The sequence below is a fragment of the Schistocerca piceifrons genome, unplaced genomic scaffold, assembly GCF_021461385.2.
Source record: "Schistocerca piceifrons isolate TAMUIC-IGC-003096 unplaced genomic scaffold, iqSchPice1.1 HiC_scaffold_478, whole genome shotgun sequence".
NCBI classification, from domain to species: Eukaryota; Metazoa; Arthropoda; class Insecta; order Orthoptera; family Acrididae; genus Schistocerca; species Schistocerca piceifrons.
Window position 1 is genome coordinate 14,156 of NW_025728709.1, and position 21,574 is coordinate 35,729.

General features: G+C 48.6%; 24 non-coding genes across 24 annotated transcripts; all 24 read left to right on the forward strand.

Moving 5' to 3' along the window:
• Positions 1-117: 117 nt before the first annotated feature.
• Trnas-gcu lies at positions 118-199 on the forward strand. Its single transcript has one exon. It is a non-coding gene; the product is annotated as a tRNA-Ser (tRNA).
• Positions 200-1,035: 836 nt separating this feature from the next.
• On the forward strand, positions 1,036-1,117 carry Trnas-gcu. Its single transcript has one exon. It is a non-coding gene; the product is annotated as a tRNA-Ser (tRNA).
• Positions 1,118-1,953: 836 nt separating this feature from the next.
• On the forward strand, positions 1,954-2,035 carry Trnas-gcu. Its single transcript has one exon. It is a non-coding gene; the product is annotated as a tRNA-Ser (tRNA).
• Positions 2,036-2,871: 836 nt separating this feature from the next.
• Trnas-gcu lies at positions 2,872-2,953 on the forward strand. Its single transcript has one exon. It is a non-coding gene; the product is annotated as a tRNA-Ser (tRNA).
• Positions 2,954-3,789: 836 nt separating this feature from the next.
• Positions 3,790-3,871, forward strand: Trnas-gcu. Its single transcript has one exon. It is a non-coding gene; the product is annotated as a tRNA-Ser (tRNA).
• Positions 3,872-4,707: 836 nt separating this feature from the next.
• On the forward strand, positions 4,708-4,789 carry Trnas-gcu. Its single transcript has one exon. It is a non-coding gene; the product is annotated as a tRNA-Ser (tRNA).
• Positions 4,790-5,625: 836 nt separating this feature from the next.
• On the forward strand, positions 5,626-5,707 carry Trnas-gcu. Its single transcript has one exon. It is a non-coding gene; the product is annotated as a tRNA-Ser (tRNA).
• Positions 5,708-6,543: 836 nt separating this feature from the next.
• Trnas-gcu lies at positions 6,544-6,625 on the forward strand. Its single transcript has one exon. It is a non-coding gene; the product is annotated as a tRNA-Ser (tRNA).
• An 836-nt stretch (positions 6,626-7,461) lies between these two features.
• On the forward strand, positions 7,462-7,543 carry Trnas-gcu. The gene has a single exon. It is a non-coding gene; the product is annotated as a tRNA-Ser (tRNA).
• An 836-nt stretch (positions 7,544-8,379) lies between these two features.
• Trnas-gcu lies at positions 8,380-8,461 on the forward strand. Its single transcript has one exon. It is a non-coding gene; the product is annotated as a tRNA-Ser (tRNA).
• An 836-nt stretch (positions 8,462-9,297) lies between these two features.
• Trnas-gcu lies at positions 9,298-9,379 on the forward strand. The gene has a single exon. It is a non-coding gene; the product is annotated as a tRNA-Ser (tRNA).
• Positions 9,380-10,215: 836 nt separating this feature from the next.
• Trnas-gcu lies at positions 10,216-10,297 on the forward strand. The gene has a single exon. It is a non-coding gene; the product is annotated as a tRNA-Ser (tRNA).
• An 836-nt stretch (positions 10,298-11,133) lies between these two features.
• On the forward strand, positions 11,134-11,215 carry Trnas-gcu. The gene has a single exon. It is a non-coding gene; the product is annotated as a tRNA-Ser (tRNA).
• Positions 11,216-12,051: 836 nt separating this feature from the next.
• Trnas-gcu lies at positions 12,052-12,133 on the forward strand. The gene has a single exon. It is a non-coding gene; the product is annotated as a tRNA-Ser (tRNA).
• Positions 12,134-12,969: 836 nt separating this feature from the next.
• Trnas-gcu lies at positions 12,970-13,051 on the forward strand. Its single transcript has one exon. It is a non-coding gene; the product is annotated as a tRNA-Ser (tRNA).
• Positions 13,052-13,887: 836 nt separating this feature from the next.
• On the forward strand, positions 13,888-13,969 carry Trnas-gcu. The gene has a single exon. It is a non-coding gene; the product is annotated as a tRNA-Ser (tRNA).
• An 822-nt stretch (positions 13,970-14,791) lies between these two features.
• Trnas-gcu lies at positions 14,792-14,873 on the forward strand. Its single transcript has one exon. It is a non-coding gene; the product is annotated as a tRNA-Ser (tRNA).
• An 836-nt stretch (positions 14,874-15,709) lies between these two features.
• On the forward strand, positions 15,710-15,791 carry Trnas-gcu. Its single transcript has one exon. It is a non-coding gene; the product is annotated as a tRNA-Ser (tRNA).
• Positions 15,792-16,627: 836 nt separating this feature from the next.
• Trnas-gcu lies at positions 16,628-16,709 on the forward strand. Its single transcript has one exon. It is a non-coding gene; the product is annotated as a tRNA-Ser (tRNA).
• Positions 16,710-17,545: 836 nt separating this feature from the next.
• Trnas-gcu lies at positions 17,546-17,627 on the forward strand. Its single transcript has one exon. It is a non-coding gene; the product is annotated as a tRNA-Ser (tRNA).
• Positions 17,628-18,463: 836 nt separating this feature from the next.
• On the forward strand, positions 18,464-18,545 carry Trnas-gcu. The gene has a single exon. It is a non-coding gene; the product is annotated as a tRNA-Ser (tRNA).
• An 836-nt stretch (positions 18,546-19,381) lies between these two features.
• Positions 19,382-19,463, forward strand: Trnas-gcu. The gene has a single exon. It is a non-coding gene; the product is annotated as a tRNA-Ser (tRNA).
• An 836-nt stretch (positions 19,464-20,299) lies between these two features.
• On the forward strand, positions 20,300-20,381 carry Trnas-gcu. Its single transcript has one exon. It is a non-coding gene; the product is annotated as a tRNA-Ser (tRNA).
• Positions 20,382-21,217: 836 nt separating this feature from the next.
• Trnas-gcu lies at positions 21,218-21,299 on the forward strand. The gene has a single exon. It is a non-coding gene; the product is annotated as a tRNA-Ser (tRNA).
• The last annotated feature ends 275 nt before the right edge of the window (positions 21,300-21,574 follow it).

Here is a 21,574-nt window from a genome sequence, read left to right on the forward strand (position 1 = left end):
TGCGGCTTGGAATTAGACGTTAACACCGGCCCAGTACGATGTTTTGAATGCGTTTTCGAATCGACAAATGTCTTCTTTCCGCAAGCACTAGCCCAAGACACAGCTGTTGTACCAGCAGACGAGGTGGCCGAGTGGTTAAGGCGTTGGACTGCTAATCCAATGTGCTCTGCACGCGTGGGTTCGAATCCCATCCTTGTCGATGCATTTTACGTGAAGCACGCGTTTGCGGTCACTCCTCCGTGCGAAACGCCACTCAGTAGTAACAACAACGCGTGTACGTGGCAAATAGCGTGTGAATGAAATACGAGACAAAACTGCCCACCAGATGAAAGCGCACAACATTCCATAGCGTATGCCCTTCGAATTAAACATCATTTCGAGATCTACAAACCAATCAAATTTCGGCTGCAGCTACGAGTATGTTGGTATTTGCGAACGACGAGCTCTAATTTATATTTAAGTGCATACCTGTCGCAGTCATTTTAACGTATCGAGCCTATAATAATCCATCTGTAGCACAACTGTCGCCTTACGACAGTTTGTTTCAAGTGAGGCCGCCATCTACAGAAGCGATTTGGCAGGGCCCACTGGAGAGACTTGACTTTGCAGCCATCCGTCGCTAGTGGCCGACCAAACACCAAGCTCCATCGCAAACAGCAGGACAATCTTGGGCTAGGGGGAACGTCAAAACCTTGCAAGCAATATCAGTGTAGCGTATCGAGCTGTACGTTTCGTTGCAGTAAGTCTTGGAAAAGAATGCACAGCACCTTTCTCATTTGCATTAGACGACACTGCATGTCGATACAATGCTTATTCCTGCAGTAAATAGGTGGGCCGGTGATTTTGCCCCGATCGGATATCGACGTGGACGGATGCTGTCATTAAACGATTCGCGAGTGGGAGCTTGGTCGGCTGCACTGCGGCTTGGAATTAGACGTTAACACCGGCCCAGTACGATGTTTTGAATGCGTTTTCGAATCGACAAATGTCTTCTTTCCGCAAGCACTAGCCCAAGACACAGCTGTTGTACCAGCAGACGAGGTGGCCGAGTGGTTAAGGCGTTGGACTGCTAATCCAATGTGCTCTGCACGCGTGGCTTCGAATCCCATCCTTGTCGATGCATTTTACGTGAAGCACGCGTTTGCGGTCACTCCTCCGTGCGAAACGCCACTCAGTAGTAACAACAACGCGTGTACGTGGCAAATAGCGTGTGAATGAAATACGAGACAAAACTGCCCACCAGATGAAAGCGCACAACATTCCATAGCGTATGCCCTTCGAATTAAACATCATTTCGAGATCTACAAACCAATCAAATTTCGGCTGCAGCTACGAGTATGTTGGTATTTGCGAACGACGAGCTCTAATTTATATTTAAGTGCATACCTGTCGCAGTCATTTTAACGTATCGAGCCTATAATAATCCATCTGTAGCACAACTGTCGCCTTACGACAGTTTGTTTCAAGTGAGGCCGCCATCTACAGAAGCGATTTGGCAGGGCCCACTGGAGAGACTTGACTTTGCAGCCATCCGTCGCTAGTGGCCGACCAAACACCAAGCTCCATCGCAAACAGCAGGACAATCTTGGGCTAGGGGGAACGTCAAAACCTTGCAAGCAATATCAGTGTAGCGTATCGAGCTGTACGTTTCGTTGCAGTAAGTCTTGGAAAAGAATGCACAGCACCTTTCTCATTTGCATTAGACGACACTGCATGTCGATACAATGCTTATTCCTGCAGTAAATAGGTGGGCCGGTGATTTTGCCCCGATCGGATATCGACGTGGACGGATGCTGTCATTAAACGATTCGCGAGTGGGAGCTTGGTCGGCTGCACTGCGGCTTGGAATTAGACGTTAACACCGGCCCAGTACGATGTTTTGAATGCGTTTTCGAATCGACAAATGTCTTCTTTCCGCAAGCACTAGCCCAAGACACAGCTGTTGTACCAGCAGACGAGGTGGCCGAGTGGTTAAGGCGTTGGACTGCTAATCCAATGTGCTCTGCACGCGTGGGTTCGAATCCCATCCTTGTCGATGCATTTTACGTGAAGCACGCGTTTGCGGTCACTCCTCCGTGCGAAACGCCACTCAGTAGTAACAACAACGCGTGTACGTGGCAAATAGCGTGTGAATGAAATACGAGACAAAACTGCCCACCAGATGAAAGCGCACAACATTCCATAGCGTATGCCCTTCGAATTAAACATCATTTCGAGATCTACAAACCAATCAAATTTCGGCTGCAGCTACGAGTATGTTGGTATTTGCGAACGACGAGCTCTAATTTATATTTAAGTGCATACCTGTCGCAGTCATTTTAACGTATCGAGCCTATAATAATCCATCTGTAGCACAACTGTCGCCTTACGACAGTTTGTTTCAAGTGAGGCCGCCATCTACAGAAGCGATTTGGCAGGGCCCACTGGAGAGACTTGACTTTGCAGCCATCCGTCGCTAGTGGCCGACCAAACACCAAGCTCCATCGCAAACAGCAGGACAATCTTGGGCTAGGGGGAACGTCAAAACCTTGCAAGCAATATCAGTGTAGCGTATCGAGCTGTACGTTTCGTTGCAGTAAGTCTTGGAAAAGAATGCACAGCACCTTTCTCATTTGCATTAGACGACACTGCATGTCGATACAATGCTTATTCCTGCAGTAAATAGGTGGGCCGGTGATTTTGCCCCGATCGGATATCGACGTGGACGGATGCTGTCATTAAACGATTCGCGAGTGGGAGCTTGGTCGGCTGCACTGCGGCTTGGAATTAGACGTTAACACCGGCCCAGTACGATGTTTTGAATGCGTTTTCGAATCGACAAATGTCTTCTTTCCGCAAGCACTAGCCCAAGACACAGCTGTTGTACCAGCAGACGAGGTGGCCGAGTGGTTAAGGCGTTGGACTGCTAATCCAATGTGCTCTGCACGCGTGGCTTCGAATCCCATCCTTGTCGATGCATTTTACGTGAAGCACGCGTTTGCGGTCACTCCTCCGTGCGAAACGCCACTCAGTAGTAACAACAACGCGTGTACGTGGCAAATAGCGTGTGAATGAAATACGAGACAAAACTGCCCACCAGATGAAAGCGCACAACATTCCATAGCGTATGCCCTTCGAATTAAACATCATTTCGAGATCTACAAACCAATCAAATTTCGGCTGCAGCTACGAGTATGTTGGTATTTGCGAACGACGAGCTCTAATTTATATTTAAGTGCATACCTGTCGCAGTCATTTTAACGTATCGAGCCTATAATAATCCATCTGTAGCACAACTGTCGCCTTACGACAGTTTGTTTCAAGTGAGGCCGCCATCTACAGAAGCGATTTGGCAGGGCCCACTGGAGAGACTTGACTTTGCAGCCATCCGTCGCTAGTGGCCGACCAAACACCAAGCTCCATCGCAAACAGCAGGACAATCTTGGGCTAGGGGGAACGTCAAAACCTTGCAAGCAATATCAGTGTAGCGTATCGAGCTGTACGTTTCGTTGCAGTAAGTCTTGGAAAAGAATGCACAGCACCTTTCTCATTTGCATTAGACGACACTGCATGTCGATACAATGCTTATTCCTGCAGTAAATAGGTGGGCCGGTGATTTTGCCCCGATCGGATATCGACGTGGACGGATGCTGTCATTAAACGATTCGCGAGTGGGAGCTTGGTCGGCTGCACTGCGGCTTGGAATTAGACGTTAACACCGGCCCAGTACGATGTTTTGAATGCGTTTTCGAATCGACAAATGTCTTCTTTCCGCAAGCACTAGCCCAAGACACAGCTGTTGTACCAGCAGACGAGGTGGCCGAGTGGTTAAGGCGTTGGACTGCTAATCCAATGTGCTCTGCACGCGTGGCTTCGAATCCCATCCTTGTCGATGCATTTTACGTGAAGCACGCGTTTGCGGTCACTCCTCCGTGCGAAACGCCACTCAGTAGTAACAACAACGCGTGTACGTGGCAAATAGCGTGTGAATGAAATACGAGACAAAACTGCCCACCAGATGAAAGCGCACAACATTCCATAGCGTATGCCCTTCGAATTAAACATCATTTCGAGATCTACAAACCAATCAAATTTCGGCTGCAGCTACGAGTATGTTGGTATTTGCGAACGACGAGCTCTAATTTATATTTAAGTGCATACCTGTCGCAGTCATTTTAACGTATCGAGCCTATAATAATCCATCTGTAGCACAACTGTCGCCTTACGACAGTTTGTTTCAAGTGAGGCCGCCATCTACAGAAGCGATTTGGCAGGGCCCACTGGAGAGACTTGACTTTGCAGCCATCCGTCGCTAGTGGCCGACCAAACACCAAGCTCCATCGCAAACAGCAGGACAATCTTGGGCTAGGGGGAACGTCAAAACCTTGCAAGCAATATCAGTGTAGCGTATCGAGCTGTACGTTTCGTTGCAGTAAGTCTTGGAAAAGAATGCACAGCACCTTTCTCATTTGCATTAGACGACACTGCATGTCGATACAATGCTTATTCCTGCAGTAAATAGGTGGGCCGGTGATTTTGCCCCGATCGGATATCGACGTGGACGGATGCTGTCATTAAACGATTCGCGAGTGGGAGCTTGGTCGGCTGCACTGCGGCTTGGAATTAGACGTTAACACCGGCCCAGTACGATGTTTTGAATGCGTTTTCGAATCGACAAATGTCTTCTTTCCGCAAGCACTAGCCCAAGACACAGCTGTTGTACCAGCAGACGAGGTGGCCGAGTGGTTAAGGCGTTGGACTGCTAATCCAATGTGCTCTGCACGCGTGGGTTCGAATCCCATCCTTGTCGATGCATTTTACGTGAAGCACGCGTTTGCGGTCACTCCTCCGTGCGAAACGCCACTCAGTAGTAACAACAACGCGTGTACGTGGCAAATAGCGTGTGAATGAAATACGAGACAAAACTGCCCACCAGATGAAAGCGCACAACATTCCATAGCGTATGCCCTTCGAATTAAACATCATTTCGAGATCTACAAACCAATCAAATTTCGGCTGCAGCTACGAGTATGTTGGTATTTGCGAACGACGAGCTCTAATTTATATTTAAGTGCATACCTGTCGCAGTCATTTTAACGTATCGAGCCTATAATAATCCATCTGTAGCACAACTGTCGCCTTACGACAGTTTGTTTCAAGTGAGGCCGCCATCTACAGAAGCGATTTGGCAGGGCCCACTGGAGAGACTTGACTTTGCAGCCATCCGTCGCTAGTGGCCGACCAAACACCAAGCTCCATCGCAAACAGCAGGACAATCTTGGGCTAGGGGGAACGTCAAAACCTTGCAAGCAATATCAGTGTAGCGTATCGAGCTGTACGTTTCGTTGCAGTAAGTCTTGGAAAAGAATGCACAGCACCTTTCTCATTTGCATTAGACGACACTGCATGTCGATACAATGCTTATTCCTGCAGTAAATAGGTGGGCCGGTGATTTTGCCCCGATCGGATATCGACGTGGACGGATGCTGTCATTAAACGATTCGCGAGTGGGAGCTTGGTCGGCTGCACTGCGGCTTGGAATTAGACGTTAACACCGGCCCAGTACGATGTTTTGAATGCGTTTTCGAATCGACAAATGTCTTCTTTCCGCAAGCACTAGCCCAAGACACAGCTGTTGTACCAGCAGACGAGGTGGCCGAGTGGTTAAGGCGTTGGACTGCTAATCCAATGTGCTCTGCACGCGTGGCTTCGAATCCCATCCTTGTCGATGCATTTTACGTGAAGCACGCGTTTGCGGTCACTCCTCCGTGCGAAACGCCACTCAGTAGTAACAACAACGCGTGTACGTGGCAAATAGCGTGTGAATGAAATACGAGACAAAACTGCCCACCAGATGAAAGCGCACAACATTCCATAGCGTATGCCCTTCGAATTAAACATCATTTCGAGATCTACAAACCAATCAAATTTCGGCTGCAGCTACGAGTATGTTGGTATTTGCGAACGACGAGCTCTAATTTATATTTAAGTGCATACCTGTCGCAGTCATTTTAACGTATCGAGCCTATAATAATCCATCTGTAGCACAACTGTCGCCTTACGACAGTTTGTTTCAAGTGAGGCCGCCATCTACAGAAGCGATTTGGCAGGGCCCACTGGAGAGACTTGACTTTGCAGCCATCCGTCGCTAGTGGCCGACCAAACACCAAGCTCCATCGCAAACAGCAGGACAATCTTGGGCTAGGGGGAACGTCAAAACCTTGCAAGCAATATCAGTGTAGCGTATCGAGCTGTACGTTTCGTTGCAGTAAGTCTTGGAAAAGAATGCACAGCACCTTTCTCATTTGCATTAGACGACACTGCATGTCGATACAATGCTTATTCCTGCAGTAAATAGGTGGGCCGGTGATTTTGCCCCGATCGGATATCGACGTGGACGGATGCTGTCATTAAACGATTCGCGAGTGGGAGCTTGGTCGGCTGCACTGCGGCTTGGAATTAGACGTTAACACCGGCCCAGTACGATGTTTTGAATGCGTTTTCGAATCGACAAATGTCTTCTTTCCGCAAGCACTAGCCCAAGACACAGCTGTTGTACCAGCAGACGAGGTGGCCGAGTGGTTAAGGCGTTGGACTGCTAATCCAATGTGCTCTGCACGCGTGGGTTCGAATCCCATCCTTGTCGATGCATTTTACGTGAAGCACGCGTTTGCGGTCACTCCTCCGTGCGAAACGCCACTCAGTAGTAACAACAACGCGTGTACGTGGCAAATAGCGTGTGAATGAAATACGAGACAAAACTGCCCACCAGATGAAAGCGCACAACATTCCATAGCGTATGCCCTTCGAATTAAACATCATTTCGAGATCTACAAACCAATCAAATTTCGGCTGCAGCTACGAGTATGTTGGTATTTGCGAACGACGAGCTCTAATTTATATTTAAGTGCATACCTGTCGCAGTCATTTTAACGTATCGAGCCTATAATAATCCATCTGTAGCACAACTGTCGCCTTACGACAGTTTGTTTCAAGTGAGGCCGCCATCTACAGAAGCGATTTGGCAGGGCCCACTGGAGAGACTTGACTTTGCAGCCATCCGTCGCTAGTGGCCGACCAAACACCAAGCTCCATCGCAAACAGCAGGACAATCTTGGGCTAGGGGGAACGTCAAAACCTTGCAAGCAATATCAGTGTAGCGTATCGAGCTGTACGTTTCGTTGCAGTAAGTCTTGGAAAAGAATGCACAGCACCTTTCTCATTTGCATTAGACGACACTGCATGTCGATACAATGCTTATTCCTGCAGTAAATAGGTGGGCCGGTGATTTTGCCCCGATCGGATATCGACGTGGACGGATGCTGTCATTAAACGATTCGCGAGTGGGAGCTTGGTCGGCTGCACTGCGGCTTGGAATTAGACGTTAACACCGGCCCAGTACGATGTTTTGAATGCGTTTTCGAATCGACAAATGTCTTCTTTCCGCAAGCACTAGCCCAAGACACAGCTGTTGTACCAGCAGACGAGGTGGCCGAGTGGTTAAGGCGTTGGACTGCTAATCCAATGTGCTCTGCACGCGTGGGTTCGAATCCCATCCTTGTCGATGCATTTTACGTGAAGCACGCGTTTGCGGTCACTCCTCCGTGCGAAACGCCACTCAGTAGTAACAACAACGCGTGTACGTGGCAAATAGCGTGTGAATGAAATACGAGACAAAACTGCCCACCAGATGAAAGCGCACAACATTCCATAGCGTATGCCCTTCGAATTAAACATCATTTCGAGATCTACAAACCAATCAAATTTCGGCTGCAGCTACGAGTATGTTGGTATTTGCGAACGACGAGCTCTAATTTATATTTAAGTGCATACCTGTCGCAGTCATTTTAACGTATCGAGCCTATAATAATCCATCTGTAGCACAACTGTCGCCTTACGACAGTTTGTTTCAAGTGAGGCCGCCATCTACAGAAGCGATTTGGCAGGGCCCACTGGAGAGACTTGACTTTGCAGCCATCCGTCGCTAGTGGCCGACCAAACACCAAGCTCCATCGCAAACAGCAGGACAATCTTGGGCTAGGGGGAACGTCAAAACCTTGCAAGCAATATCAGTGTAGCGTATCGAGCTGTACGTTTCGTTGCAGTAAGTCTTGGAAAAGAATGCACAGCACCTTTCTCATTTGCATTAGACGACACTGCATGTCGATACAATGCTTATTCCTGCAGTAAATAGGTGGGCCGGTGATTTTGCCCCGATCGGATATCGACGTGGACGGATGCTGTCATTAAACGATTCGCGAGTGGGAGCTTGGTCGGCTGCACTGCGGCTTGGAATTAGACGTTAACACCGGCCCAGTACGATGTTTTGAATGCGTTTTCGAATCGACAAATGTCTTCTTTCCGCAAGCACTAGCCCAAGACACAGCTGTTGTACCAGCAGACGAGGTGGCCGAGTGGTTAAGGCGTTGGACTGCTAATCCAATGTGCTCTGCACGCGTGGGTTCGAATCCCATCCTTGTCGATGCATTTTACGTGAAGCACGCGTTTGCGGTCACTCCTCCGTGCGAAACGCCACTCAGTAGTAACAACAACGCGTGTACGTGGCAAATAGCGTGTGAATGAAATACGAGACAAAACTGCCCACCAGATGAAAGCGCACAACATTCCATAGCGTATGCCCTTCGAATTAAACATCATTTCGAGATCTACAAACCAATCAAATTTCGGCTGCAGCTACGAGTATGTTGGTATTTGCGAACGACGAGCTCTAATTTATATTTAAGTGCATACCTGTCGCAGTCATTTTAACGTATCGAGCCTATAATAATCCATCTGTAGCACAACTGTCGCCTTACGACAGTTTGTTTCAAGTGAGGCCGCCATCTACAGAAGCGATTTGGCAGGGCCCACTGGAGAGACTTGACTTTGCAGCCATCCGTCGCTAGTGGCCGACCAAACACCAAGCTCCATCGCAAACAGCAGGACAATCTTGGGCTAGGGGGAACGTCAAAACCTTGCAAGCAATATCAGTGTAGCGTATCGAGCTGTACGTTTCGTTGCAGTAAGTCTTGGAAAAGAATGCACAGCACCTTTCTCATTTGCATTAGACGACACTGCATGTCGATACAATGCTTATTCCTGCAGTAAATAGGTGGGCCGGTGATTTTGCCCCGATCGGATATCGACGTGGACGGATGCAGTCATTAAACGATTCGCGAGTGGGAGCTTGGTCGGCTGCACTGCGGCTTGGAATTAGACGTTAACACCGGCCCAGTACGATGTTTTGAATGCGTTTTCGAATCGACAAATGTCTTCTTTCCGCAAGCACTAGCCCAAGACACAGCTGTTGTACCAGCAGACGAGGTGGCCGAGTGGTTAAGGCGTTGGACTGCTAATCCAATGTGCTCTGCACGCGTGGGTTCGAATCCCATCCTTGTCGATGCATTTTACGTGAAGCACGCGTTTGCGGTCACTCCTCCGTGCGAAACGCCACTCAGTAGTAACAACAACGCGTGTACGTGGCAAATAGCGTGTGAATGAAATACGAGACAAAACTGCCCACCAGATGAAAGCGCACAACATTCCATAGCGTATGCCCTTCGAATTAAACATCATTTCGAGATCTACAAACCAATCAAATTTCGGCTGCAGCTACGAGTATGTTGGTATTTGCGAACGACGAGCTCTAATTTATATTTAAGTGCATACCTGTCGCAGTCATTTTAACGTATCGAGCCTATAATAATCCATCTGTAGCACAACTGTCGCCTTACGACAGTTTGTTTCAAGTGAGGCCGCCATCTACAGAAGCGATTTGGCAGGGCCCACTGGAGAGACTTGACTTTGCAGCCATCCGTCGCTAGTGGCCGACCAAACACCAAGCTCCATCGCAAACAGCAGGACAATCTTGGGCTAGGGGGAACGTCAAAACCTTGCAAGCAATATCAGTGTAGCGTATCGAGCTGTACGTTTCGTTGCAGTAAGTCTTGGAAAAGAATGCACAGCACCTTTCTCATTTGCATTAGACGACACTGCATGTCGATACAATGCTTATTCCTGCAGTAAATAGGTGGGCCGGTGATTTTGCCCCGATCGGATATCGACGTGGACGGATGCTGTCATTAAACGATTCGCGAGTGGGAGCTTGGTCGGCTGCACTGCGGCTTGGAATTAGACGTTAACACCGGCCCAGTACGATGTTTTGAATGCGTTTTCGAATCGACAAATGTCTTCTTTCCGCAAGCACTAGCCCAAGACACAGCTGTTGTACCAGCAGACGAGGTGGCCGAGTGGTTAAGGCGTTGGACTGCTAATCCAATGTGCTCTGCACGCGTGGGTTCGAATCCCATCCTTGTCGATGCATTTTACGTGAAGCACGCGTTTGCGGTCACTCCTCCGTGCGAAACGCCACTCAGTAGTAACAACAACGCGTGTACGTGGCAAATAGCGTGTGAATGAAATACGAGACAAAACTGCCCACCAGATGAAAGCGCACAACATTCCATAGCGTATGCCCTTCGAATTAAACATCATTTCGAGATCTACAAACCAATCAAATTTCGGCTGCAGCTACGAGTATGTTGGTATTTGCGAACGACGAGCTCTAATTTATATTTAAGTGCATACCTGTCGCAGTCATTTTAACGTATCGAGCCTATAATAATCCATCTGTAGCACAACTGTCGCCTTACGACAGTTTGTTTCAAGTGAGGCCGCCATCTACAGAAGCGATTTGGCAGGGCCCACTGGAGAGACTTGACTTTGCAGCCATCCGTCGCTAGTGGCCGACCAAACACCAAGCTCCATCGCAAACAGCAGGACAATCTTGGGCTAGGGGGAACGTCAAAACCTTGCAAGCAATATCAGTGTAGCGTATCGAGCTGTACGTTTCGTTGCAGTAAGTCTTGGAAAAGAATGCACAGCACCTTTCTCATTTGCATTAGACGACACTGCATGTCGATACAATGCTTATTCCTGCAGTAAATAGGTGGGCCGGTGATTTTGCCCCGATCGGATATCGACGTGGACGGATGCTGTCATTAAACGATTCGCGAGTGGGAGCTTGGTCGGCTGCACTGCGGCTTGGAATTAGACGTTAACACCGGCCCAGTACGATGTTTTGAATGCGTTTTCGAATCGACAAATGTCTTCTTTCCGCAAGCACTAGCCCAAGACACAGCTGTTGTACCAGCAGACGAGGTGGCCGAGTGGTTAAGGCGTTGGACTGCTAATCCAATGTGCTCTGCACGCGTGGGTTCGAATCCCATCCTTGTCGATGCATTTTACGTGAAGCACGCGTTTGCGGTCACTCCTCCGTGCGAAACGCCACTCAGTAGTAACAACAACGCGTGTACGTGGCAAATAGCGTGTGAATGAAATACGAGACAAAACTGCCCACCAGATGAAAGCGCACAACATTCCATAGCGTATGCCCTTCGAATTAAACATCATTTCGAGATCTACAAACCAATCAAATTTCGGCTGCAGCTACGAGTATGTTGGTATTTGCGAACGACGAGCTCTAATTTATATTTAAGTGCATACCTGTCGCAGTCATTTTAACGTATCGAGCCTATAATAATCCATCTGTAGCACAACTGTCGCCTTACGACAGTTTGTTTCAAGTGAGGCCGCCATCTACAGAAGCGATTTGGCAGGGCCCACTGGAGAGACTTGACTTTGCAGCCATCCGTCGCTAGTGGCCGACCAAACACCAAGCTCCATCGCAAACAGCAGGACAATCTTGGGCTAGGGGGAACGTCAAAACCTTGCAAGCAATATCAGTGTAGCGTATCGAGCTGTACGTTTCGTTGCAGTAAGTCTTGGAAAAGAATGCACAGCACCTTTCTCATTTGCATTAGACGACACTGCATGTCGATACAATGCTTATTCCTGCAGTAAATAGGTGGGCCGGTGATTTTGCCCCGATCGGATATCGACGTGGACGGATGCTGTCATTAAACGATTCGCGAGTGGGAGCTTGGTCGGCTGCACTGCGGCTTGGAATTAGACGTTAACACCGGCCCAGTACGATGTTTTGAATGCGTTTTCGAATCGACAAATGTCTTCTTTCCGCAAGCACTAGCCCAAGACACAGCTGTTGTACCAGCAGACGAGGTGGCCGAGTGGTTAAGGCGTTGGACTGCTAATCCAATGTGCTCTGCACGCGTGGGTTCGAATCCCATCCTTGTCGATGCATTTTACGTGAAGCACGCGTTTGCGGTCACTCCTCCGTGCGAAACGCCACTCAGTAGTAACAACAACGCGTGTACGTGGCAAATAGCGTGTGAATGAAATACGAGACAAAACTGCCCACCAGATGAAAGCGCACAACATTCCATAGCGTATGCCCTTCGAATTAAACATCATTTCGAGATCTACAAACCAATCAAATTTCGGCTGCAGCTACGAGTATGTTGGTATTTGCGAACGACGAGCTCTAATTTATATTTAAGTGCATACCTGTCGCAGTCATTTTAACGTATCGAGCCTATAATAATCCATCTGTAGCACAACTGTCGCCTTACGACAGTTTGTTTCAAGTGAGGCCGCCATCTACAGAAGCGATTTGGCAGGGCCCACTGGAGAGACTTGACTTTGCAGCCATCCGTCGCTAGTGGCCGACCAAACACCAAGCTCCATCGCAAACAGCAGGACAATCTTGGGCTAGGGGGAACGTCAAAACCTTGCAAGCAATATCAGTGTAGCGTATCGAGCTGTACGTTTCGTTGCAGTAAGTCTTGGAAAAGAATGCACAGCACCTTTCTCATTTGCATTAGACGACACTGCATGTCGATACAATGCTTATTCCTGCAGTAAATAGGTGGGCCGGTGATTTTGCCCCGATCGGATATCGACGTGGACGGATGCTGTCATTAAACGATTCGCGAGTGGGAGCTTGGTCGGCTGCACTGCGGCTTGGAATTAGACGTTAACACCGGCCCAGTACGATGTTTTGAATGCGTTTTCGAATCGACAAATGTCTTCTTTCCGCAAGCACTAGCCCAAGACACAGCTGTTGTACCAGCAGACGAGGTGGCCGAGTGGTTAAGGCGTTGGACTGCTAATCCAATGTGCTCTGCACGCGTGGGTTCGAATCCCATCCTTGTCGATGCATTTTACGTGAAGCACGCGTTTGCGGTCACTCCTCCGTGCGAAACGCCACTCAGTAGTAACAACAACGCGTGTACGTGGCAAATAGCGTGTGAATGAAATACGAGACAAAACTGCCCACCAGATGAAAGCGCACAACATTCCATAGCGTATGCCCTTCGAATTAAACATCATTTCGAGATCTACAAACCAATCAAATTTCGGCTGCAGCTACGAGTATGTTGGTATTTGCGAACGACGAGCTCTAATTTATATTTAAGTGCATACCTGTCGCAGTCATTTTAACGTATCGAGCCTATAATAATCCATCTGTAGCACAACTGTCGCCTTACGACAGTTTGTTTCAAGTGAGGCCGCCATCTACAGAAGCGATTTGGCAGGGCCCACTGGAGAGACTTGACTTTGCAGCCATCCGTCGCTAGTGGCCGACCAAACACCAAGCTCCATCGCAAACAGCAGGACAATCTTGGGCTAGGGGGAACGTCAAAACCTTGCAAGCAATATCAGTGTAGCGTATCGAGCTGTACGTTTCGTTGCAGTAAGTCTTGGAAAAGAATGCACAGCACCTTTCTCATTTGCATTAGACGACACTGCATGTCGATACAATGCTTATTCCTGCAGTAAATAGGTGGGCCGGTGATTTTGCCCCGATCGGATATCGACGTGGACGGATGCTGTCATTAAACGATTCGCGAGTGGGAGCTTGGTCGGCTGCACTGCGGCTTGGAATTAGACGTTAACACCGGCCCAGTACGATGTTTTGAATGCGTTTTCGAATCGACAAATGTCTTCTTTCCGCAAGCACTAGCCCAAGACACAGCTGTTGTACCAGCAGACGAGGTGGCCGAGTGGTTAAGGCGTTGGACTGCTAATCCAATGTGCTCTGCACGCGTGGGTTCGAATCCCATCCTTGTCGATGCATTTTACGTGAAGCACGCGTTTGCGGTCACTCCTCCGTGCGAAACGCCACTCAGTAGTAACAACAACGCGTGTACGTGGCAAATAGCGTGTGAATGAAATACGAGACAAAACTGCCCACCAGATGAAAGCGCACAACATTCCATAGCGTATGCCCTTCGAATTAAACATCATTTCGAGATCTACAAACCAATCAAATTTCGGCTGCAGCTACGAGTATGTTGGTATTTGCGAACGACGAGCTCTAATTTATATTTAAGTGCATACCTGTCGCAGTCATTTTAACGTATCGAGCCTATAATAATCCATCTGTAGCACGACAGTTTGTTTCAAGTGAGGCCGCCATCTACAGAAGCGATTTGGCAGGGCCCACTGGAGAGACTTGACTTTGCAGCCATCCGTCGCTAGTGGCCGACCAAACACCAAGCTCCATCGCAAACAGCAGGACAATCTTGGGCTAGGGGGAACGTCAAAACCTTGCAAGCAATATCAGTGTAGCGTATCGAGCTGTACGTTTCGTTGCAGTAAGTCTTGGAAAAGAATGCACAGCACCTTTCTCATTTGCATTAGACGACACTGCATGTCGATACAATGCTTATTCCTGCAGTAAATAGGTGGGCCGGTGATTTTGCCCCGATCGGATATCGACGTGGACGGATGCTGTCATTAAACGATTCGCGAGTGGGAGCTTGGTCGGCTGCACTGCGGCTTGGAATTAGACGTTAACACCGGCCCAGTACGATGTTTTGAATGCGTTTTCGAATCGACAAATGTCTTCTTTCCGCAAGCACTAGCCCAAGACACAGCTGTTGTACCAGCAGACGAGGTGGCCGAGTGGTTAAGGCGTTGGACTGCTAATCCAATGTGCTCTGCACGCGTGGGTTCGAATCCCATCCTTGTCGATGCATTTTACGTGAAGCACGCGTTTGCGGTCACTCCTCCGTGCGAAACGCCACTCAGTAGTAACAACAACGCGTGTACGTGGCAAATAGCGTGTGAATGAAATACGAGACAAAACTGCCCACCAGATGAAAGCGCACAACATTCCATAGCGTATGCCCTTCGAATTAAACATCATTTCGAGATCTACAAACCAATCAAATTTCGGCTGCAGCTACGAGTATGTTGGTATTTGCGAACGACGAGCTCTAATTTATATTTAAGTGCATACCTGTCGCAGTCATTTTAACGTATCGAGCCTATAATAATCCATCTGTAGCACAACTGTCGCCTTACGACAGTTTGTTTCAAGTGAGGCCGCCATCTACAGAAGCGATTTGGCAGGGCCCACTGGAGAGACTTGACTTTGCAGCCATCCGTCGCTAGTGGCCGACCAAACACCAAGCTCCATCGCAAACAGCAGGACAATCTTGGGCTAGGGGGAACGTCAAAACCTTGCAAGCAATATCAGTGTAGCGTATCGAGCTGTACGTTTCGTTGCAGTAAGTCTTGGAAAAGAATGCACAGCACCTTTCTCATTTGCATTAGACGACACTGCATGTCGATACAATGCTTATTCCTGCAGTAAATAGGTGGGCCGGTGATTTTGCCCCGATCGGATATCGACGTGGACGGATGCTGTCATTAAACGATTCGCGAGTGGGAGCTTGGTCGGCTGCACTGCGGCTTGGAATTAGACGTTAACACCGGCCCAGTACGATGTTTTGAATGCGTTTTCGAATCGACAAATGTCTTCTTTCCGCAAGCACTAGCCCAAGACACAGCTGTTGTACCAGCAGACGAGGTGGCCGAGTGGTTAAGGCGTTGGACTGCTAATCCAATGTGCTCTGCACGCGTGGGTTCGAATCCCATCCTTGTCGATGCATTTTACGTGAAGCACGCGTTTGCGGTCACTCCTCCGTGCGAAACGCCACTCAGTAGTAACAACAACGCGTGTACGTGGCAAATAGCGTGTGAATGAAATACGAGACAAAACTGCCCACCAGATGAAAGCGCACAACATTCCATAGCGTATGCCCTTCGAATTAAACATCATTTCGAGATCTACAAACCAATCAAATTTCGGCTGCAGCTACGAGTATGTTGGTATTTGCGAACGACGAGCTCTAATTTATATTTAAGTGCATACCTGTCGCAGTCATTTTAACGTATCGAGCCTATAATAATCCATCTGTAGCACAACTGTCGCCTTACGACAGTTTGTTTCAAGTGAGGCCGCCATCTACAGAAGCGATTTGGCAGGGCCCACTGGAGAGACTTGACTTTGCAGCCATCCGTCGCTAGTGGCCGACCAAACACCAAGCTCCATCGCAAACAGCAGGACAATCTTGGGCTAGGGGGAACGTCAAAACCTTGCAAGCAATATCAGTGTAGCGTATCGAGCTGTACGTTTCGTTGCAGTAAGTCTTGGAAAAGAATGCACAGCACCTTTCTCATTTGCATTAGACGACACTGCATGTCGATACAATGCTTATTCCTGCAGTAAATAGGTGGGCCGGTGATTTTGCCCCGATCGGATATCGACGTGGACGGATGCTGTCATTAAACGATTCGCGAGTGGGAGCTTGGTCGGCTGCACTGCGGCTTGGAATTAGACGTTAACACCGGCCCAGTACGATGTTTTGAATGCGTTTTCGAATCGACAAATGTCTTCTTTCCGCAAGCACTAGCCCAAGACACAGCTGTTGTACCAGCAGACGAGGTGGCCGAGTGGTTAAGGCGTTGGACTGCTAATCCAATGTGCTCTGCACGCGTGGGTTCGAATCCCATCCTTGTCGATGCATTTTACGTGAAGCACGCGTTTGCGGTCACTCCTCCGTGCGAAACGCCACTCAGTAGTAACAACAACGCGTGTACGTGGCAAATAGCGTGTGAATGAAATACGAGACAAAACTGCCCACCAGATGAAAGCGCACAACATTCCATAGCGTATGCCCTTCGAATTAAACATCATTTCGAGATCTACAAACCAATCAAATTTCGGCTGCAGCTACGAGTATGTTGGTATTTGCGAACGACGAGCTCTAATTTATATTTAAGTGCATACCTGTCGCAGTCATTTTAACGTATCGAGCCTATAATAATCCATCTGTAGCACAACTGTCGCCTTACGACAGTTTGTTTCAAGTGAGGCCGCCATCTACAGAAGCGATTTGGCAGGGCCCACTGGAGAGACTTGACTTTGCAGCCATCCGTCGCTAGTGGCCGACCAAACACCAAGCTCCATCGCAAACAGCAGGACAATCTTGGGCTAGGGGGAACGTCAAAACCTTGCAAGCAATATCAGTGTAGCGTATCGAGCTGTACGTTTCGTTGCAGTAAGTCTTGGAAAAGAATGCACAGCACCTTTCTCATTTGCATTAGACGACACTGCATGTCGATACAATGCTTATTCCTGCAGTAAATAGGTGGGCCGGTGATTTTGCCCCGATCGGATATCGACGTGGACGGATGCTGTCATTAAACGATTCGCGAGTGGGAGCTTGGTCGGCTGCACTGCGGCTTGGAATTAGACGTTAACACCGGCCCAGTACGATGTTTTGAATGCGTTTTCGAATCGACAAATGTCTTCTTTCCGCAAGCACTAGCCCAAGACACAGCTGTTGTACCAGCAGACGAGGTGGCCGAGTGGTTAAGGCGTTGGACTGCTAATCCAATGTGCTCTGCACGCGTGGGTTCGAATCCCATCCTTGTCGATGCATTTTACGTGAAGCACGCGTTTGCGGTCACTCCTCCGTGCGAAACGCCACTCAGTAGTAACAACAACGCGTGTACGTGGCAAATAGCGTGTGAATGAAATACGAGACAAAACTGCCCACCAGATGAAAGCGCACAACATTCCATAGCGTATGCCCTTCGAATTAAACATCATTTCGAGATCTACAAACCAATCAAATTTCGGCTGCAGCTACGAGTATGTTGGTATTTGCGAACGACGAGCTCTAATTTATATTTAAGTGCATACCTGTCGCAGTCATTTTAACGTATCGAGCCTATAATAATCCATCTGTAGCACAACTGTCGCCTTACGACAGTTTGTTTCAAGTGAGGCCGCCATCTACAGAAGCGATTTGGCAGGGCCCACTGGAGAGACTTGACTTTGCAGCCATCCGTCGCTAGTGGCCGACCAAACACCAAGCTCCATCGCAAACAGCAGGACAATCTTGGGCTAGGGGGAACGTCAAAACCTTGCAAGCAATATCAGTGTAGCGTATCGAGCTGTACGTTTCGTTGCAGTAAGTCTTGGAAAAGAATGCACAGCACCTTTCTCATTTGCATTAGACGACACTGCATGTCGATACAATGCTTATTCCTGCAGTAAATAGGTGGGCCGGTGATTTTGCCCCGATCGGATATCGACGTGGACGGATGCTGTCATTAAACGATTCGCGAGTGGGAGCTTGGTCGGCTGCACTGCGGCTTGGAATTAGACGTTAACACCGGCCCAGTACGATGTTTTGAATGCGTTTTCGAATCGACAAATGTCTTCTTTCCGCAAGCACTAGCCCAAGACACAGCTGTTGTACCAGCAGACGAGGTGGCCGAGTGGTTAAGGCGTTGGACTGCTAATCCAATGTGCTCTGCACGCGTGGGTTCGAATCCCATCCTTGTCGATGCATTTTACGTGAAGCACGCGTTTGCGGTCACTCCTCCGTGCGAAACGCCACTCAGTAGTAACAACAACGCGTGTACGTGGCAAATAGCGTGTGAATGAAATACGAGACAAAACTGCCCACCAGATGAAAGCGCACAACATTCCATAGCGTATGCCCTTCGAATTAAACATCATTTCGAGATCTACAAACCAATCAAATTTCGGCTGCAGCTACGAGTATGTTGGTATTTGCGAACGACGAGCTCTAATTTATATTTAAGTGCATACCTGTCGCAGTCATTTTAACGTATCGAGCCTATAATAATCCATCTGTAGCACAACTGTCGCCTTACGACAGTTTGTTTCAAGTGAGGCCGCCATCTACAGAAGCGATTTGGCAGGGCCCACTGGAGAGACTTGACTTTGCAGCCATCCGTCGCTAGTGGCCGACCAAACACCAAGCTCCATCGCAAACAGCAGGACAATCTTGGGCTAGGGGGAACGTCAAAACCTTGCAAGCAATATCAGTGTAGCGTATCGAGCTGTACGTTTCGTTGCAGTAAGTCTTGGAAAAGAATGCACAGCACCTTTCTCATTTGCATTAGACGACACTGCATGTCGATACAATGCTTATTCCTGCAGTAAATAGGTGGGCCGGTGATTTTGCCCCGATCGGATATCGACGTGGACGGATGCTGTCATTAAACGATTCGCGAGTGGGAGCTTGGTCGGCTGCACTGCGGCTTGGAATTAGACGTTAACACCGGCCCAGTACGATGTTTTGAATGCGTTTTCGAATCGACAAATGTCTTCTTTCCGCAAGCACTAGCCCAAGACACAGCTGTTGTACCAGCAGACGAGGTGGCCGAGTGGTTAAGGCGTTGGACTGCTAATCCAATGTGCTCTGCACGCGTGGGTTCGAATCCCATCCTTGTCGATGCATTTTACGTGAAGCACGCGTTTGCGGTCACTCCTCCGTGCGAAACGCCACTCAGTAGTAACAACAACGCGTGTACGTGGCAAATAGCGTGTGAATGAAATACGAGACAAAACTGCCCACCAGATGAAAGCGCACAACATTCCATAGCGTATGCCCTTCGAATTAAACATCATTTCGAGATCTACAAACCAATCAAATTTCGGCTGCAGCTACGAGTATGTTGGTATTTGCGAACGACGAGCTCTAATTTATATTTAAGTGCATACCTGTCGCAGTCATTTTAACGTATCGAGCCTATAATAATCCATCTGTAGCACAACTGTCGCCTTACGACAGTTTGTTTCAAGTGAGGCCGCCATCTACAGAAGCGATTTGGCAGGGCCCACTGGAGAGACTTGACTTTGCAGCCATCCGTCGCTAGTGGCCGACCAAACACCAAGCTCCATCGCAAACAGCAGGACAATCTTGGGCTAGGGGGAACGTCAAAACCTTGCAAGCAATATCAGTGTAGCGTATCGAGCTGTACGTTTCGTTGCAGTAAGTCTTGGAAAAGAATGCACAGCACCTTTCTCATTTGCATTAGACGACACTGCATGTCGATACAATGCTTATTCCTGCAGTAAATAGGTGGGCCGGTGATTTTGCCCCGATCGGATATCGACGTGGACGGATGCTGTCATTAAACGATTCGCGAGTGGGAGCTTGGTCGGCTGCACTGCGGCTTGGAATTAGACGTTAACACCGGCCCAGTACGATGTTTTGAATGCGTTTTCGAATCGACAAATGTCTTCTTTCCGCAAGCACTAGCCCAAGACACAGCTGTTGTACCAGCAGACGAGGTGGCCGAGTGGTTAAGGCGTTGGACTGCTAATCCAATGTGCTCTGCACGCGTGGGTTCGAATCCCATCCTTGTCGATGCATTTTACGTGAAGCACGCGTTTGCGGTCACTCCTCCGTGCGAAACGCCACTCAGTAGTAACAACAACGCGTGTACGTGGCAAATAGCGTGTGAATGAAATACGAGACAAAACTGCCCACCAGATGAAAGCGCACAACATTCCATAGCGTATGCCCTTCGAATTAAACATCATTTCGAGATCTACAAACCAATCAAATTTCGGCTGCAGCTACGAGTATGTTGGTATTTGCGAACGACGAGCTCTAATTTATATTTAAGTGCATACCTGTCGCAGTCATTTTAACGTATCGAGCCTATAATAATCCATCTGTAGCACAACTGTCGCCTTACGACAGTTTGTTTCAAGTGAGGCCGCCATCTACAGAAGCGATTTGGCAGGGCCCACTGGAGAGACTTGACTTTGCAGCCATCCGTCGCTAGTGGCCGACCAAACACCAAGCTCCATCGCAAACAGCAGGACAATCTTGGGCTAGGGGGAACGTCAAAACCTTGCAAGCAATATCAGTGTAGCGTATCGAGCTGTACGTTTCGTTGCAGTAAGTCTTGGAAAAGAATGCACAGCACCTTTCTCATTTGCATTAGACGACACTGCATGTCGATACAATGCTTATTCCTGCAGTAAATAGGTGGGCCGGTGATTTTGCCCCGATCGGATATCGACGTGGACGGATGCTGTCATTAAACGATTCGCGAGTGGGAGCTTGGTCGGCTGCACTGCGGCTTGGAATTAGACGTTAACACCGGCCCAGTACGATGTTTTGAATGCGTTTTCGAATCGACAAATGTCTTCTTTCCGCAAGCACTAGCCCAAGACACAGCTGTTGTACCAGCAGACGAGGTGGCCGAGTGGTTAAGGCGTTGGACTGCTAATCCAATGTGCTCTGCACGCGTGGGTTCGAATCCCATCCTTGTCGATGCATTTTACGTGAAGCACGCGTTTGCGGTCACTCCTCCGTGCGAAACGCCACTCAGTAGTAACAACAACGCGTGTACGTGGCAAATAGCGTGTGAATGAAATACGAGACAAAACTGCCCACCAGATGAAAGCGCACAACATTCCATAGCGTATGCCCTTCGAATTAAACATCATTTCGAGATCTACAAACCAATCAAATTTCGGCTGCAGCTACGAGTATGTTGGTATTTGCGAACGACGAGCTCTAATTTATATTTAAGTGCATACCTGTCG